The sequence below is a fragment of the Ornithorhynchus anatinus genome, chromosome 17 (genome assembly GCF_004115215.2).
Source record: "Ornithorhynchus anatinus isolate Pmale09 chromosome 17, mOrnAna1.pri.v4, whole genome shotgun sequence".
Lineage (NCBI taxonomy): Eukaryota > Metazoa > Chordata > Mammalia > Monotremata > Ornithorhynchidae > Ornithorhynchus > Ornithorhynchus anatinus.
The window spans coordinates 45,433,294-45,449,621 of record NC_041744.1 but is presented as its reverse complement, the minus strand read 5'-3'; the positions used below and the strand labels follow the sequence as shown (position 1 = coordinate 45,449,621).

The window sequence follows — 16,328 nt, the reverse complement described above, 5'->3', positions numbered from 1 at the left end:
TCACACGACAGACAAGTGGCAGAGCTGGGATTAGAACCCACAACCTTTTACTCCCAAGCCTGTACTCTTTCCACTGAGCCACGCTGCTTCTCTACCCACAATCAAAACCGTGGGTGGGCCTGTAATCAAATTCCATCTCCCAACATCAGACGTGGCACTCACACTTCTCTCTGACTGTGAGACCTGGATCTATTGCCGAAGACATGCCCAGTTTCAAGAAGAAAGTCATTGGCATCCCCTACAAACCATCCTCTACCACATATGAAAAGGCAAGATCACTAGCAAGGTCCTGGAATGCGGTTACCTACGAGCCCTTCACCTTCTCTGCATGGGATCTATAAGAAGCATAGATAACAGCAGTTAAAACCAAATGGCTGCTGAATGGGCAATTGAAAATGCCCCCCCATGCTGTATGAATGTAACATCAACAAAAAGAAATATTAAAAGAAAGTTTCAAAAAATAAAATTGGAATGGACTGTTGGAAAACCAAAGAAGTGGAAAACCCAGGCTGGTGGACGGCAAATGGGAAAGGGCTTGCTTTCTCACTGCAGAGGCTTTGGGAATCTGAGACTCTGAGATGTAGCTTAAAAGACAGAGATAGGTTTTGCAAGCAACGAGCTCATGGTCATAGGTAGGAAACCTATTTACATCACTTTCCTTGTGTACCATGACCACTTTTAGGGCAACAGGCAGTTAGTTATTACATTGGTCTTGGATGTCATCCATTTTGATGATGTGACCGGCCAGCAGAGCTGATAATAATGATAATGTTGGTATTTGCTAAGCACTTACTATGTACAGAACACTGTTTTAAGCGCTGGGGTAGATACAGGATAATCAGATTGTCTCACTTGAGGCTCACAGTCTTAATCCCCATTTTACAGATGAGGTAACTGAGGCACAGAGAAGTTAAGGGACAGTTAAGGTATTTGTTAAGCACTTACTGTGCGCCAGACACCGTAATAAGTGCTAGAGTAGATACATGTAAATCAGCTGGACACAGTCCCTGTCCCAGATGGGGTTCATAGTCTCAAACCCCAATTTACAGATGAGGTAGCTGAGGCTCAGAGAAGTGAAGTAACTTACTCAAGGTTACACAGGAGCCGGAATTAGAACCCATGACTTTTATCCACTATGCCATGCTGCTTTTTTATGATTCACTGTAAGCATAGTTATACCAACATTCAGGAAGGCTGGTCAGGCTCCAATGAGCTGCTATTGGAGATTTGGTTCTGCTATTCACAATGAAACAGAGCACACCCAGGTAGCAATCACTCAACTACAAAGAAATTGTACTCACCATGCACAAAGAACACACCAGGCCCAGAGAACTCAAAAAGAGTGATGTTGTGACAGAAAAAGTGAGCTAGATATCTTTAAAATACCAGAAATAAGAATCCATCATGGTCCTGGTCCAGAAACACAACAGTTAATGAAATGGTATGCACCCATTGAGAAGGAGGATGGCCAAATGAATAAAGCACAGGTCTAGGTTCCAATGCCAGTTTCACCACTTGTCTGCTGTGGGACCTTGAGTGAGTCACTTCCCTTCTCTGTGTCTCATTTACCTCCTGTTAAAAATGGGAATTGAGATTGTGAGTCTCATTTTGGTCATGGACCGTGTCCAACTGATTAACCTGTGTAGATCCCATCTGTGGGACATAGCAAATTCCGTTTAAAAAAATGAGATGTGAGAAATGACTGGATTCCAGATCTACTCTCAAGATGGTTTCACAAAACCTGTGCCTTCTAAACATCTCCCATAAGACAACTGCTATGAAGCCAATAGCTCAGAGAGATGAAAGACACATGAGCGTTGAGCAAACACACTGGGTAGAACACACTTCAAACCCGTTGTAGTGAGAGCTTCCTGTGTGTTCCATTCAGAGGTCTCTGCAGTGAGGTTATGTTCCACCCTCAACTCGTTCTGAAAATTTGTCACTGAGCCAACAGACCTGCAGTTTGCTCACCAACCTTGGAGATACAGAGCTGGTTGCCTTCCTCCGTTTTCCCTCCACCTCTCCATCTCCAGATCCTGCCTCCTCCGGCAAAGACCTTGGAGGATCCTTTGTCAGACCAGGTATTTTGCCTTTTCCATTTATCTCTCTGCTCTGAAGAAAGAAGGAAAAGATCTAATTTTAAAGGCCTGCTAGAAGGGATGCCTAGTTTTATGCAGGCTTGTTGTCTCTTATGGAATTGGAGATGTGTTGTTTAATAATAATAGTAATAATGTTGGTATTTGTTAAGCGCTTACTATGTGCAGAGCACTGTTTGAAGTGGTGGGCAGATACAGGGTAATCAGGTTGTCCCACGTGAGGCTCACGGTCTTCATCCCCATTTTACAGATGAGGGAACTGAGGCACAGAGAAGTTTTAGAATGTACTGTTTGGGATATTGTGGACATTCAGTTCTTTATACCCGATGCACTTCACGTCAAGGCATCTATTCCACTGCTAACCTGCATTCGCTACATTATGATAAATAGAATTTTCAGCCAGGGTATCTATTTCCAACTCCTTCAATCTCATTACTTAGAGCCTCTCTTATATTTTCCTAGTCCTTCACTCCTAATCCATATTCATAATCCCAGGGGCCAAATCAGAGCTAGCTTCAATTTATTCCAAAACCACAACCCGCATCAATCAATTCCTGGGATTTATTGAGCTCTTACTCTTTGCAGAGCACTGTACTAAGCATTTACTGTCAAGTAAAACAGGGTTGGTAGACATGTTGCTTGCTCCCTGTGAGGTTACAGGTTGTGGGGGAGATGGACATTGATATAAATCAATATATATAAATACAGATCAATAAATTATGGCTATGTTCCCAAGTGTTGTGTGACTGAGCATAGGAGAATACCAGGTTCCCAATAGGTACAGGGTTAAGAGCGTATAAACCGAAATCTAATCCCACCACTAGCCCTTCCTTATTTATTCCTGTATTTCCTCAGCACGTGTATGTACATACGTATGTATTCACTTATCCATGCAATTAATTTTTCTTTGCTGTAAACATTTTAAGTTAGTTTACCCCATTAGAGTGTGAAAACTTTGTGTGTATGGGATGCATCTCTTTCTTTTGATGTAAATCCCAAGGGTTTAGACCAATGCATTACATCCAATGAGTGCCCAAATTTGTTTTATTCCTACCTTGGTTCTGGGGAACAGCTAAGGAGAGATTACAGTTCCAGGCTAATTTTAGATCGCCTTGCGTTATAAGTGGGTCATTATGCCTTAAGAGCATAATAAAAATATTGAGAAAATGTGATACAGTGGAAGTAGAGAGGAAACTGTTTCCCAGAAATGCCATTTTAGAATTAATGCTTAACCAGTTGATTTCATCTGTTGCCATGGAAACTCTCAAAAATGTATTGTTATTAGTTGTATTTACCAGTGGTTTATCGATAAAATAAATAAATGGTGGCATTTGTTAAGCGCTTACTATGTGCAAAGCACTGTTGGAGGCGCTGGGGGATACAAGGTGATCAGGTTGTCACACGTGAGGCTCACAGTTTTAATCCCCATTTTACAGATGAGGTAACTGAGGCACAGAGAAGTTAAGTGACTTGCCCAAAGTCACACAGCTGGCAAGTGGCTGAGCTGTGATTCAAACCCTTGAACTCTGACTCCCAAGCCCGGGCTCTTTCCACTGTACCATGCTGCTTCTCTGGTATTTACTTTCAATCAGTGGTATTTACTGAGCACTTACAATGTTCAGATTACCATACTAAGCACCTGGGAGAGTGCAATACAACAGATTAGCAGATGTGTCCCCTGCCCATAATGAGCATAAGGTCTCCGTCATATTTATTGAGTGCTTATTTTGCACAGAGCACTATGTACTAAGCACTGGGGAGAGTTGGAAGATTTGGTAGTTGGTATAACAGAGTTGATGAAATGTTCCTGAGGGCAAGGTCTATATCTACTGTTTTTCACTCCTTGAATATCCTGTACTTTACCCTTTGTGATAACTGTGACCTTAAAGTATTTTTCGGAGGTTAGGATTCTAACTGGAAGGAATCTTCCTAGTGTCAGTGATTGAAAAAAAAATCACATGCACACAAAAGATGAAATTCTCTGGTGACTTCATTAACCCAGAAGGTTATTTGGGGGTCAAAAAGTATCCTCATTCACACACACGATCTCTTTCTTCTCCTGTAGGCTCCTTTTAGCCAGTTCATCAGTTTTTCCCAATGATGCGACCATTCCTCTTCACATTTAGGCTCTGGAAAAGGAGTTGAAAAGGCTTTGTACTGTACTTATCACTATACTAAACACACTGGGAGGTACTGTACAATATAAAGAGTTTACAGTCTGGAATAGGAGAAAACACATTAAAATCAATTCCTGGAGAGGAAGCGTGGCCTATTGGATAGAGGACAGGCCTGGGAGTCAGAACAACCTGGGTTCTAATCCCAGCTCCACCACAGGTCTACTGTGTGACCTCAGGCAAGTCGTTTAACTTCTCTGTGCCGCAGTTACTTCATCAGTAAAATGGGGACTAAGATTGTGAGCCCTGTGTGGGATGGGGACTGGGTCCAACCTATTTATCTGGAAACTACCCTGATAATTAGTCTAATACCCGGTACATTATAAGTGCTTAACAAGCAGTGTGGCTCTGTGGAAAGAGCACAGGCTTGGGAGTCAGAGGTTCCACTCCCTCGGTGAACTCATCCGCTCTCACGGCTTTGACTACCATCTCTACGCAGATGACACGCAGATCTACATCTCCGCCCCTGTCCTCTCCCCCTCCCTTCAGGCTCGCATCTCCTCCTGCCTCCGGGACGTTTCCACCTGGATGTCGGCCCGCCACCTAAAACTCAACATGAGCAAGACTGAGCTCCTCATCTTCCCTCCCAAGCCCGGTCCGCTCCCAGACTTCTCCATCACCGTGGATGGCACGACCATCCTTCCCGGCCCGCAGGCCCGCAATCTCGGTGTCATCCTTGACTCGTCCCTCTCGTTCACCCCACACATCCTATCCGTTACCAAGACCTGCCGGTTTCACCTCTACAATATCGCCAAGATCCGCCCTTTCCTCTCCACCCAAACGGCTACCTTACTATTACGGGCTCTCGTTATATCCCGGCTAGACTACTGTGTCAGCCTTCTCTCTGACCTCCCTTCCTCCTCTCTCGCCCCGCTCCGGTCTATTCTTCACTCCGCTGCCCGGCTCATCTTCCTGCAGAAACGATCTGGGCATGTCACTCCCCTTCTTAAACAACTCCAGTGGTTGCCTATCGACCTCCGCTCCAAACAAAAACTCCTCACTCTAGGCTTCAAGGCTCTCCATCACCTTGCCCCTTCCTACCTCTCCTCCCTTCTCTCTTTCTACCACCCATCCCGCACGCTCCGCTCCTCTGCCACCCACCTCCTCACCGTCCCTCGGTCTCGCCTATCCCGCCGTCGACCCCTGGGTCACGTCCTCCCGCGGTCCTGGAACGCCCTCCCTCCTCACCTCCACCAAACTGATTCTCTTTCCCTCTTCAAAACCCTACTTAAAACTCACCTCCTCCAAGAGGCGTTCCCAGACTGAGCTCCTCTTCTCCCTCTACTCCCTCTGCCATCCCCCCTTTACCTCTCCGCAGCTTAACCCTCTTTTTCCCCTTTTCCCTCTGCTCCTCCACCTCTCCCTTCCCATCCCCACAGCACTGGACTCGTCCGCTCAACTGTATATATTTTCGTTACCCTATTTATTTTGTTAATGAATTGTACATCGCCTTGATTCTATTTAGTTGCCATAGTTTTTACGAGATGTTCTTCCCCTTGACTCTATTTATTGCCATTGTTCTTGTCTGTTCGTCTCCCCCGATTAGACTGTAAGCCCGTCAAACGGCAGGGACCATCTCTATCTGTTGCCAACTTGTTCATCCCAAGCGCTTAGTACAGTGCTCTGCACATAGTAAGCGCTCAATAAATACTATTGAATGAATGAATGAATGAATGAATGAATATTCAGTTCTTGAAGGGTACAGATCCCATTTCATAGGCAGCAAGAAAGGAGAGGGAGTAAGGGAGATGAGGGCTCCATCGAGGAAGATCTCTTGGAGGACATGAGGTAGCTGAGACACTGAGAAGTTAAGTGACTTGCCCAAGGTCACACAGGAGATGTGATTTTAACAAGGCTTTGAAGGTGGGGAGAGTGATGGTCTGTGGTATAGGGTCAGGACTTTAACTCCTGATCTCCTGATCTATCGCCTGATATTTTAATCTTATTAAATTCATCATGGAATTATTCATCATACCATTGATTTCTTCAGTCATTATGAATGAAATGAATGATATGAGGGGAGGGGAAACAATTTTGATAAACCTTCTAAATGGAACTTGCTTTCAAAAAATAAATTTTGCTACTTGTTTCCTGGAAAGTCAGGCTTTCTCAATGGTATAGGATTCCAAGAACAACCTCTCTTTGCATCAATATGTATTATCAGTTCCTAATCCTGAGAATATTAAGGACTGTTAATATTATCAGTATTAAGGACTGATAATATTGGCTTAGTGGAAGGAGCATGGGCCTGGGAGTGAGAAGATCATGGGTTCTAATCCTGACTCTGCTACATCTCTGCTGTGTGACCTTGGGCAAGTGACTTAATTTCTCTGCGCCTCAGTTCCCTCATCTCTAAAAAGGAAATTAAGACTGTGACCCTTATGTGGGACAGGTATTGGGTCTAATCGGACTATCTTGTATCTACTCCAGTGCTTAGAACCATGTCTGGCACATAGTAAGTGCTTAACAAATACCATAATAATTATTATTATAACCGAGGCACAGAGAAGTTGAAAGACTTGCTCAAGGTCATACAGCAGACATGTGGTAGAAGTGGGTTTAGAAACCAAACCCTTCTGACTCGCAGGCTCTGATTCATCCACTAAGTCATATAATTTCTCAGTGATTCTTAGTGAAGTTGGTATCTTTATAAGGCTTATATAAGATTTGTTTTTATGCATCCAAAGTATGTCTGTATCGCTGCTTTTTCGAGCCTCAGTTACTCGTCTGTAAAATGGAGATTAAGAGTGTGAGCTCTATGTGGGATAGGTACTATGCCCAACCTGATTAGCCTGTATCTACCCCAGTGCTTAGAATAGTGCTTGGCACATAGTAAGAGCTTAAATACCATTATTATTATTATTGTTATGGTATTTAAGCATTTGCTATGTGCCAAGCACTGTTCTAAGCCCTGGAGTAGATACAAGCTAACCAGGTTGTCCCACAAGGGACTCACAATCTTAATCCCCATTTTACAGATGAGGTAGATGAGGTAGCTGAGGAGTTAAATGACTTGCCCAGAGTCACACAGCTGACAAGTTGTGGAGCAGGATTAGGACCCTCAACCTCTGACTCCCAAACCCATGCTCTTTCCACTAAGCCACGCTGCTTCTAATAACCGGGGCAGGGTGTCCTTAGGATTTAGTCTGTAGAGGATAAGAGAAAGAGAGTGGAGGAGAGAAGAAGGGGCTCCAGGTATGTGGAAATTTGTAGGCTCGGTTGAATGTCATCCCTAAGGAGTGACATCTGCCATTTCTAGCCCAGTGAAGAGAACAGGTTGCGCATTCTTCCTGTCCCTCTGTTTACCATGTCCCTTTCCCTCTTTGCCAGATTCCATGTCTACTCCCTGGCGGCTCCTGGCTGGGATTCTGGGGGTCCTGGCCCTGGCCCTCATGGCATCCGTGCTAGCACTGGGGGTCCTCATGGGAAATTGTAAGTAACATCTGGATGAACCAAAATAATGATCTGCTTCAGAACAGGTCAATGAAATAGCTATTTTTTTTCCTCTGAAATAGCAGAGAGATGATACAGTTTATCCCGTTTGTCCTGATTCTATTTAAATTATCATTTTAGGAATAATAATGATGTTATATTCACCCTGGTCATGTCTTTAGACTCTTCTGACCCAGGACCTGAGAGCCCTTTTACAGTTCCCAACACCACATCTCTAACGGGTAGGTTTTACTAATTTTTCTCTTCTCATTTTTAACCTGGAGGAGAGCAAGTTTCCAAATTCAGTGTACATTTCGGATCTTCGGCCAGATCTGCCAGAGAAATTGTGTAAAGCAAACCAATCACCTGGAGAAGACTATATTAGCCTCACATTCTGAAACGACAAATGCACTAGTAAACACCAAATGAACCTGACAAACCACGTGTCTCTACCTTTTCTGGTCCCGGGAATGAAGCCCATTCCTAATATGAAGGCAGGAAGGTCCTGGAAAGGCGATCCAAAAGTTTTGAATGGTTAGATATGAAGAAATGGGGTGGAAGGATATGTTGTTCATGCATAAATCCACCTTTTCTGACTGGCCTCTCCAAATGTTTAGGATCCCATCATCACTCACGTCATATTGGAAAAGGAAGGACCAATATATACAATAATGATCATTCAATATTAAGAAAGGGATGACTGGAAGTCAGTAGTAAAGCTTGTCTCTCTTGATTGCAGAATTGTACTTTCTAAGTGCTTAGTACAGTGCTCTGCACAGAGTAAGCGCTCAATAATAATAATAATGATGGCATTTGTTAAGCGCTTACTCTGTAAAAAGCACTGTTCTAAACGCTGGGGTGAATACAAGGTAATCAGGTCATCCCACATGGGGCTCACAGTCTTTAACCCCATTTTACAGATGAGGGAACTGAGGTGCAGAGAAGTAAAGTGACTTGCCCGAAGTCACACAGCTGACAGGCGGCTGAGCTGGGATTTGAACCCATGACCTCTGGCTCCCAGGTCCGGGCTCTTTCCACTGAGACGACTGAATGATTGAATTTCTCGTTGCATTTCCGTCACTGCTTTTCAGTGTGTTCTTGGGCAAGTTACTCAATCCTATTATGCCTCAGTTTCCTCATTTGTAAAACGGGGATAATAATCCCTGCCCATCCCCTACTTTTCAGTGATGTTGCCAGGATGTAAGGACCTAAATGAAATGAAAAGCTACCGGCTGCCAAATGGCAAAATGGAATGATCTGATTCATAATTTTCTCTTTTCTCTTGGTAGAATGCTACTCTGGCTCTTGCCCAGAGAACTGGGCGTGGAACAGAGGAAATTGTTATTATATTTCTACAGAAGCCAAAACTTGGCTAGAGAGTCAAACCGCCTGTAGAAGCATGAATTCCAGTCTCCTGAAGATAGAAGACAGGGAGGAGTTACAAGTTGGTTCTCTTATATTTGCATTCCTAATAATTATTCTGGAGTTATTATTGACATTTCTGATTCTTCCACTGAGGGACCGATTTACAATGGGCTCTTAGCACCACCGAAAAATGTTTGACCCATCTGAGTGAGAAGCAGCATGGCTTAGAGTCCGGAGGGCATGGGTTCTAATCCTGCCTCCACCACTTGTCTCCTGTGTGGATCTTGGGCAAGTCACTTCACTTCCTTGCACCTGCATTTCCTCTTCTGTAAAATAGGGATTGAGACTGTGAGCCTCATATGGGACAAAGATTGTGTCCAACCTGACTTGCTTGGTACGGATTTGCTTATCCATCCTAGTTCTTACTACAGAGCCTGATGCATTGTAAGTGCTTAAAAAATACCACAGTTATTATTATCATTCTACTGAAGGGCTGATTTACAATGGGCTCATAAAATTAGCAAGAATGTGCCACTTTGAAAAAGGGAGAGGAATCTGAGTCTTTTATATCACAGGACTATTGTAAGAATCAATCGGACAATGGCAATAGTAACTTAATTTACGTGAATCTTCCCATCCTGAAATGCTGGGTTTTCCAGCAATTATTGTGAGGAAGTGAAGATATTTTTCTAAAAACCCAGAGTATGAGGTGAACCATAGCCTACTCACAACAATGATGCAGTTGCATGATAGCTGAGGTTACTGTTCCACTTTCTTCTGCTCCCTCTATTTGTAAATAATGTTTGTAGGCCCGGATCCCACTTGGATTGCTGGCTCCCTCAGGTTAGGGAACGTGAACATTGTTTCTATTTTACTCAAGACCTTGGTAGAGTTCTCTAAACATGAGAGGTGTTCAATGAATGCCATGGATTAAAAGATGATTGGAAAATCTTTGAGAAGAGTAGCCCAGGTTCTTGGAGAGAAGAGGGTCCTCTATACCCTGTGGAAACCAAAAGTCAGGCTAAAAACAGAAGTTGGGGATAATTCTGGGACATAATACTGATCCTAACACTAATACTAATCATAGTAATTACAGTGTTCACTAAGTAGGTGTGAAGACCTGTACTAAGGGCTGGACGACGTACAATGTAACCTGATTTGAAAAAGTCCATGGCATATGTGGGGCTCACATTCTAAGGAGAAAGAGTAAAGTCCTCATTTTACAGATGAGGAAACTGAGGCACAGAGAAGTTAAATGATCTGTCCAAGGCTGCACATCATCCAGTTATGGAGTTTGGATTAGAACCTGGGATTTCTGACAGCCCATCTCTCTCTTTCACTAAGCCAGGCTTCTTCTCATGAATTAGTGGTCATTTATTCTCTCACATAGTCACCATACCTGGTTGAATTTAGTTACCATGCCCACTCTATTTCCACATCTAGTAGAGGTGCACCCTGCTTTGTAAACCAGGAGAAAGAAGAATGCTTAAAAAGTGTTTATAATATCTGCATTATTCCTAGTTTATCTTGACGACAAAGTGACTAGGTCAAAATCTCACTTTATCCCCATAGACCCACCAAAATCCAGCTTCACTTATCCTAGCGCTGTTTTTCTCTCAAAACTAATTCTTCACTCCTCAGTTTAACCCTTTATTTTGTAAACGCTTCATTTGCTTACAGCCTGAGTTTTTCCTTGTTGTTGTTTTGTGTTTTTTTTAATGTATTCGTTAAGCACTTACTACATGCTGGGCATTTAAATAAGTACTGGGGTAGATTCAAGCTTACCAAGTGAGACATAGTCTCTGTCCCACAAGGGGATCACAATCTTAATCCCCATTTCACATATGAGTTAACTGAGGCCCAGAGAAGTTAAATGACTTGCACAAGGTCTCACAGCAGGTATGTGGTAGAGCTGGGATTAGAAGCCATGTCCTGCTGACTTCCAGGCCCGTGCTTTCTCCAGTAAGCAACACTGCTTCTCAGTGATTCTTAATTAAGATGGTATCTTTATAAGGATCATTTGAGACATTTTTGTACTGCCAAAATATATCTGTATCCTTGCTTTTTCTAGCTATGCTTGGAAAGTTCCTGAAGGAGATGGTTTGTATTTTAAGGTGTCCAGGGTGGAAGGCAATCTGTCAGTTATTTACAGCTTTCTATTTCTGGTAATAGATATCGTTTATCTTTCGGCCAATATCCTGCTAAAATGCTCTGCTGCCATTAAAGAGAATAACAGGAAATGTGTCTTCATGGTTTGGTTGTGGTTCCATCCAGGACTTTCTGAAACTTTTGAAGTCTTTTTACTGGACTGGATTGTCTCGGCGTGGCCCTGATGAACCCTGGCTGTGGCTGGATGGATCTGGTCTCTCCCATGACTTGTAAGTTTATCTCCTTTGTGGCGGTTTCCCACTAATTCTGCTCTATGAGCTTCTCTCCCAGATGAATAAAGGAGGAGACCAGGACCCGAAATTTAGAATTCATGGAGTCTTGTATGAGAAGAGCAGCAAAACAACTTGAGTCAAATTCTGCATTTCCCATTTGTGTCACAGAAAGATAAGACTACATTTCTGTGTAAAACCAGCTATGAGAGAGGATTGCACTTGACCCTCTTGATTTTCTCTCCTTTCCTGGGACACGAATAGTAGAGCAACTTCTTGTCCATTCACTCACTGTATTTTAGAGGACATCGGAGAGAAAATGTACGAAAATGGACTTCTACAGGCCCTCATTACAAATTCAGGGATATTATAGTCTTTAGTTGCATAGAAAGCTCACCACAGATAAGACAGGAACTTTCAACAAAATTTCAGTGTTGTTTAGTTTAGACTGGGACTTTCAAACACTTTAACAAAACTATACATCCAAAGTGGACATACCTTGAATCCAACCAATCCTTTTCTGGGGTTCACTTGTCTTCTTCACTGGTTAATGATTTTCAAAGATTTTACAAACATGAGCTATTTACTGCCAGAACATCCAGAAGCAGTGTTGCTTCATAAATAGAGAAGGGGCCTGGGAGTCTGAAGGTCATGGGTTCTAATTACGCCTCCATCACATGTCTGCTGTGTGACCTTGGTCAACTCACTTCACTCCTCTGGGCCTCAATTACCTGATGATGAAGACTGTAAGCCACATGTGGGACAGGGACTGGGTCCAACCTGATTAACTTGTATCTACCTCAGTGCTTAGAACAGTGCTTGACACATAGTAAGTGCTTAATGAGTACCATAATTATTGTTAATTATTTGAACACAGAGAAACATATCCGTAGTTCACGGTACTGAGAAAATAATATTGGGAATTCAGTATTCTAGCTGCCTCTCCTTTACATATTCTTTCTTGTTGACTTTGCCTCTATTTCCACATTTAGATGGTTTTATAACTTTACTCTGCTCAAATGCATTTGAAAAGGGCTTACTGATACAATGTCTCTTTCTTCACAGGTCTGTGCAAAATGTTTTCCCTTGGGGAAACTGTGTGTTTTATGGATTGGAAGGTGAATTTACATCTGAAAACTGTACCTACTCAACATTTTATATTTGTGAGCTAAGAGCTACATAGGCTTAAAAATGCTCAACTAGGAATAATGTCATTATACATTCCCATTTAAGGGTTTCCTATAACAACCCTGGTGTCTCTTGGAATGTTTGTGTTGTAGAATCATATGCTGGTCAGTAGTTATTACTTTATAGAAATAAGAGAAAAAGAAGTATTCACATGGAGCAACTGACTTGATCTGTCAAATTAGTCACAGTTGGAGTTATTGTCCAGCTAATGAAAGCTCTCACCACATGTCTGTCATCGGTATCTTTGTTCATGAAAAAATTATGTAAGCTATTATTATCTCAATTCTCTAGGTCTCAGTTACTTTATATGTAAAATGGGGATGAGAGTTTGAGCCCCATGCGGGACAGGGACTGTGTCCCTTTCTAGACTGTGAGCCCAAAGTGGGTTGGGAATTGTCTCTCTGTTGGTGAATTGTACTTTCCAAGGGCTTAGTACAGTGTTCTGTATGATTGAATTATGTATGATTGAATTATTGAATTATAATAAACAGTAAAATGGACAACTTTATTAAAGTTCATTGTTCCTTGCAAAAATAATAATAAAAATTACAATAATAAAAGTAATAATGAATAGTATTTGTTAAGTGCTTACTATGTGCCAAGGATTTGCTAAAATCTGAAGTAGATACAAGATAATTAGGTTGGGCATGGTCTCAGTCCCCCATGGGGCTCACAGTCTAAGTATTCAATCCCATTTTTACAGATGAGGAAACTGGGGCACAGAGAAGTTAAGTGGCTTACCCAAAGTCATACAACAGATAGGTGATGGAGCCAGCGTGAGAACACAGTTCCTCTGATCATCTAAGTCTGTATTTTTTCCACTTGGTAATGCTGCTTCACTATAGGATCAAGTAAATCTATAAATACTTGAATATTATCCAAAGAATATGGAAAATGCATTTGGGTCCGTGGGGCAAAATTATACTTGGAATTAAGAGGACTATGACAAAAAGGTCCACATCCATTAAGTACCTGTCCTTTCCCTCAAGAAGCCAAAATCAACACCTCGGGTGGACCTGTAATCGAATTCCATCTCTCAACACAAGACGTGGCCCTCCTACTTCCATGTGACTGGGAAACCTGAGTAATACCGCAGAAGAAACGTCCAGTTTTAGGAAGAAAGTCATCAACATCACCTACAAATCATAGTCTGCCTCATATGAGATGACAGGCTTACAAGAAATGCCCTGGAACACGGTCAACTACCGGCCATTTACCTTCTCTGAATGAGATCTATAAGCAGCATAGATGACAGCAGATTAGCAAAACAGCTGCTGAATGGGCAACACTAAAAACAGCACCCTCAAGCCATATGAATGAAATAACAACACAAAGAAATACTAAAACACAATCTCAAACAATGACATTGGAATGGACTTTTGGAAGACCAAAGAAATGGAAAGTTCAGGCTCCTGGGCCGCAAACGGAAAAGGACTCGCTCTCCCACTGCGGAGACTTTGGGAATAGGAGAAACTGAGAGGCAGCCTCCAAGACAGAGACGGGCTTTGCAAGCAACAGCCACAGGATCGCAGGGAGGAAATCTATTAACATTACTTTCCTCATGCACCATGACCTCTTTAAGGCAATCTGTTATATTGGTCTCCGGATACAATCCAATCTGATGACATGATCAGATAGCGGAGTTGATTCACAATGAGCTTAGTTATATAAACGTTGAGGAAATTTCGGCCTGTTCCGATAAGCTGTACCTGGAGATGTGGTTCTGCTATTTGCTAGGCAACAAGGCACACACAGGTAGCCATCACACAACTACATAGAGACTGCACTCACCAAGCTGAGAGAACACAACTGGCCCAGAGAACTCAAAAACAGTGATGCCGTAAAAGAAGAAGTTAACTAGACATCTTTAAAATACTAGCAGTAAGAATCCATCATGGTCCTGGTCCAGAAATAGCATATTTTGTGTACTCTTACTAGAAATGTTATACAGAGACCGAGAAGCAGTATGGAATAGTGGATGAAGCACAGGCTTGGAAGTCCAAAAAGGACCTGCATTCTAATCCCAGCTCCACCACCTGTGCTGTGGTGTGAGACTTTGAGCAAGTCATTTCACTTCTCTTTGTCTCAGTTAACTTCAATGTAAAAATGGGGATTAAGACTGTAAATCCCATGCGGGACAGGGACGATGCCCAACCTGATTAATTTATATCTACCTCATCACTTACTGAGTGTGTGGCATATAATAAATGCCCAAGTGAGCGCTCAATAAATATGACTGAATGAATGAATGAACAAATGACATAAAAAAATAATCTCAAGTTGTTTTCACTAAACCTATCTGTTATAAACATTTCCTATAAAACAACTGCTGTGAAGCAGTAGCTCAGACAGATGAAACACACTTGAGTGTTGAGAAAATAGGGGAGATAGAGCAGACTTCAAACCAATTAGAGTGTGAGGGCTTCCTGTGTGTTCCATCCAGACCTCTGTGCAGTGAAGATATGTTCCGCCCTCAGCTCATTCTGAAAAATTGTCACTGAGCCACCAGAACTGCAGTGTCTCTCACTGGATTTCTCCCTGGGGGATGTAAAGCTGATTGGCTTCCTCAGCTTCTCATCCAACCTACAGTCTCCAAGGTCCCTCTCCTCTGTCATAGACACTGGAAAATCCCTTCTTGGAGGAGGTATTTACCATCTTTTCCATTTATCTCTCTAGTTTGAGAAAAGAAGGAAGAGATCTAATTTTAAGTCCTGCTAGAATCTATGCCAAGTTTTCTCTACCCTTGTCTATTAGAAAATTAGAGATGTGTTGTTCAAGATTCATCGTTTTGGATTGTTGTCATTCAGTACTTTGTACTGGATGCATTTAACTTCAAGGCATCTAGCCCATTGCTAACATGGATACTAAACAATACGAAGAATAGAGTTTTCAGTCAGGGTCCTGAGGGTCCTAAAATCTCATTACTTGAAGTCTCTCCTATATTTTTCTATTCCTTAACATCTCAGCTGTATTTATATTCCCAGAGGACAATCAAAGCTGGCTTCAGTTTATTCCCCAGATCACAAACCATAGCAATTAATCAGTGGTATTTATTGAGCCCTACTGCATGCAAAACCCTGTACTAAGCATTTGTTGTACAGTACAACAGCATTAGTGGATAGGTTCCTCGCTCTCATTGGGCTTACAGTCTAATGAGGGAGACAGACATTAATATAAATCAATTATGGACGTGAACCCAAACGCTGAGGGGCTGAGGGCGGTGAGGGTTTACCCAAGTGTCCAACGAGTACAGATTTAAGTGTAAAATAAACCCCACATCAAACCCACCACCAGCATTTTGCTATTCACTCCTACATTTCCTCAACACTTGTGTATTTTATGCATATTCATTATCTATTCAATTAATTCTTCTGATCACTTTATTGAAAATATTTTCAAGTCAGTTTTCCACATTAGAGTGCCTGTTTACTTATGTTGATGTCTGTCTCCACCCCCCTCTAGACTGTGAGCCCGTTGTGGGCAGGGATTGTCTCTCTTTTTTCTGTATTGTACTTTCTGAGTGCTTAGAACAGTGCTCTGCACACAGTAAGTGCTCAATAAATATGAATGAATGAATGAATGAATGGTAGTCCTTGTCCTACATGGGGCTACAAATGTAAGTCAGGAGAGAGAGAATGGGTATTCAATCCCCATTTTACACATGAGGACACTGAGCCACAGAGTAGTAAAGTCAT

The 16,328-nt window shown here is 42.3% G+C and overlaps 2 long non-coding RNA genes across 2 annotated transcripts; both read left to right on the top strand.

Annotated features, from left to right (window-relative positions):
* Positions 1 to 1,919: 1,919 nt before the first annotated feature.
* On the top strand, positions 1,920 to 8,165 carry LOC120638919. The gene is made up of 3 exons (XR_005660962.1): positions 1,920 to 2,081; positions 7,601 to 7,702; positions 7,885 to 8,165. It is a non-coding gene; the product is annotated as an uncharacterized LOC120638919 (long non-coding RNA).
* Positions 8,166 to 8,847: 682 nt separating this feature from the next.
* LOC114817941 lies at positions 8,848 to 13,141 on the top strand. Its single transcript, XR_005660999.1, has 3 exons — positions 8,848 to 9,146; positions 11,342 to 11,445; positions 12,511 to 13,141. It is a non-coding gene; the product is annotated as an uncharacterized LOC114817941 (long non-coding RNA).
* The last annotated feature ends 3,187 nt before the right edge of the window (positions 13,142 to 16,328 follow it).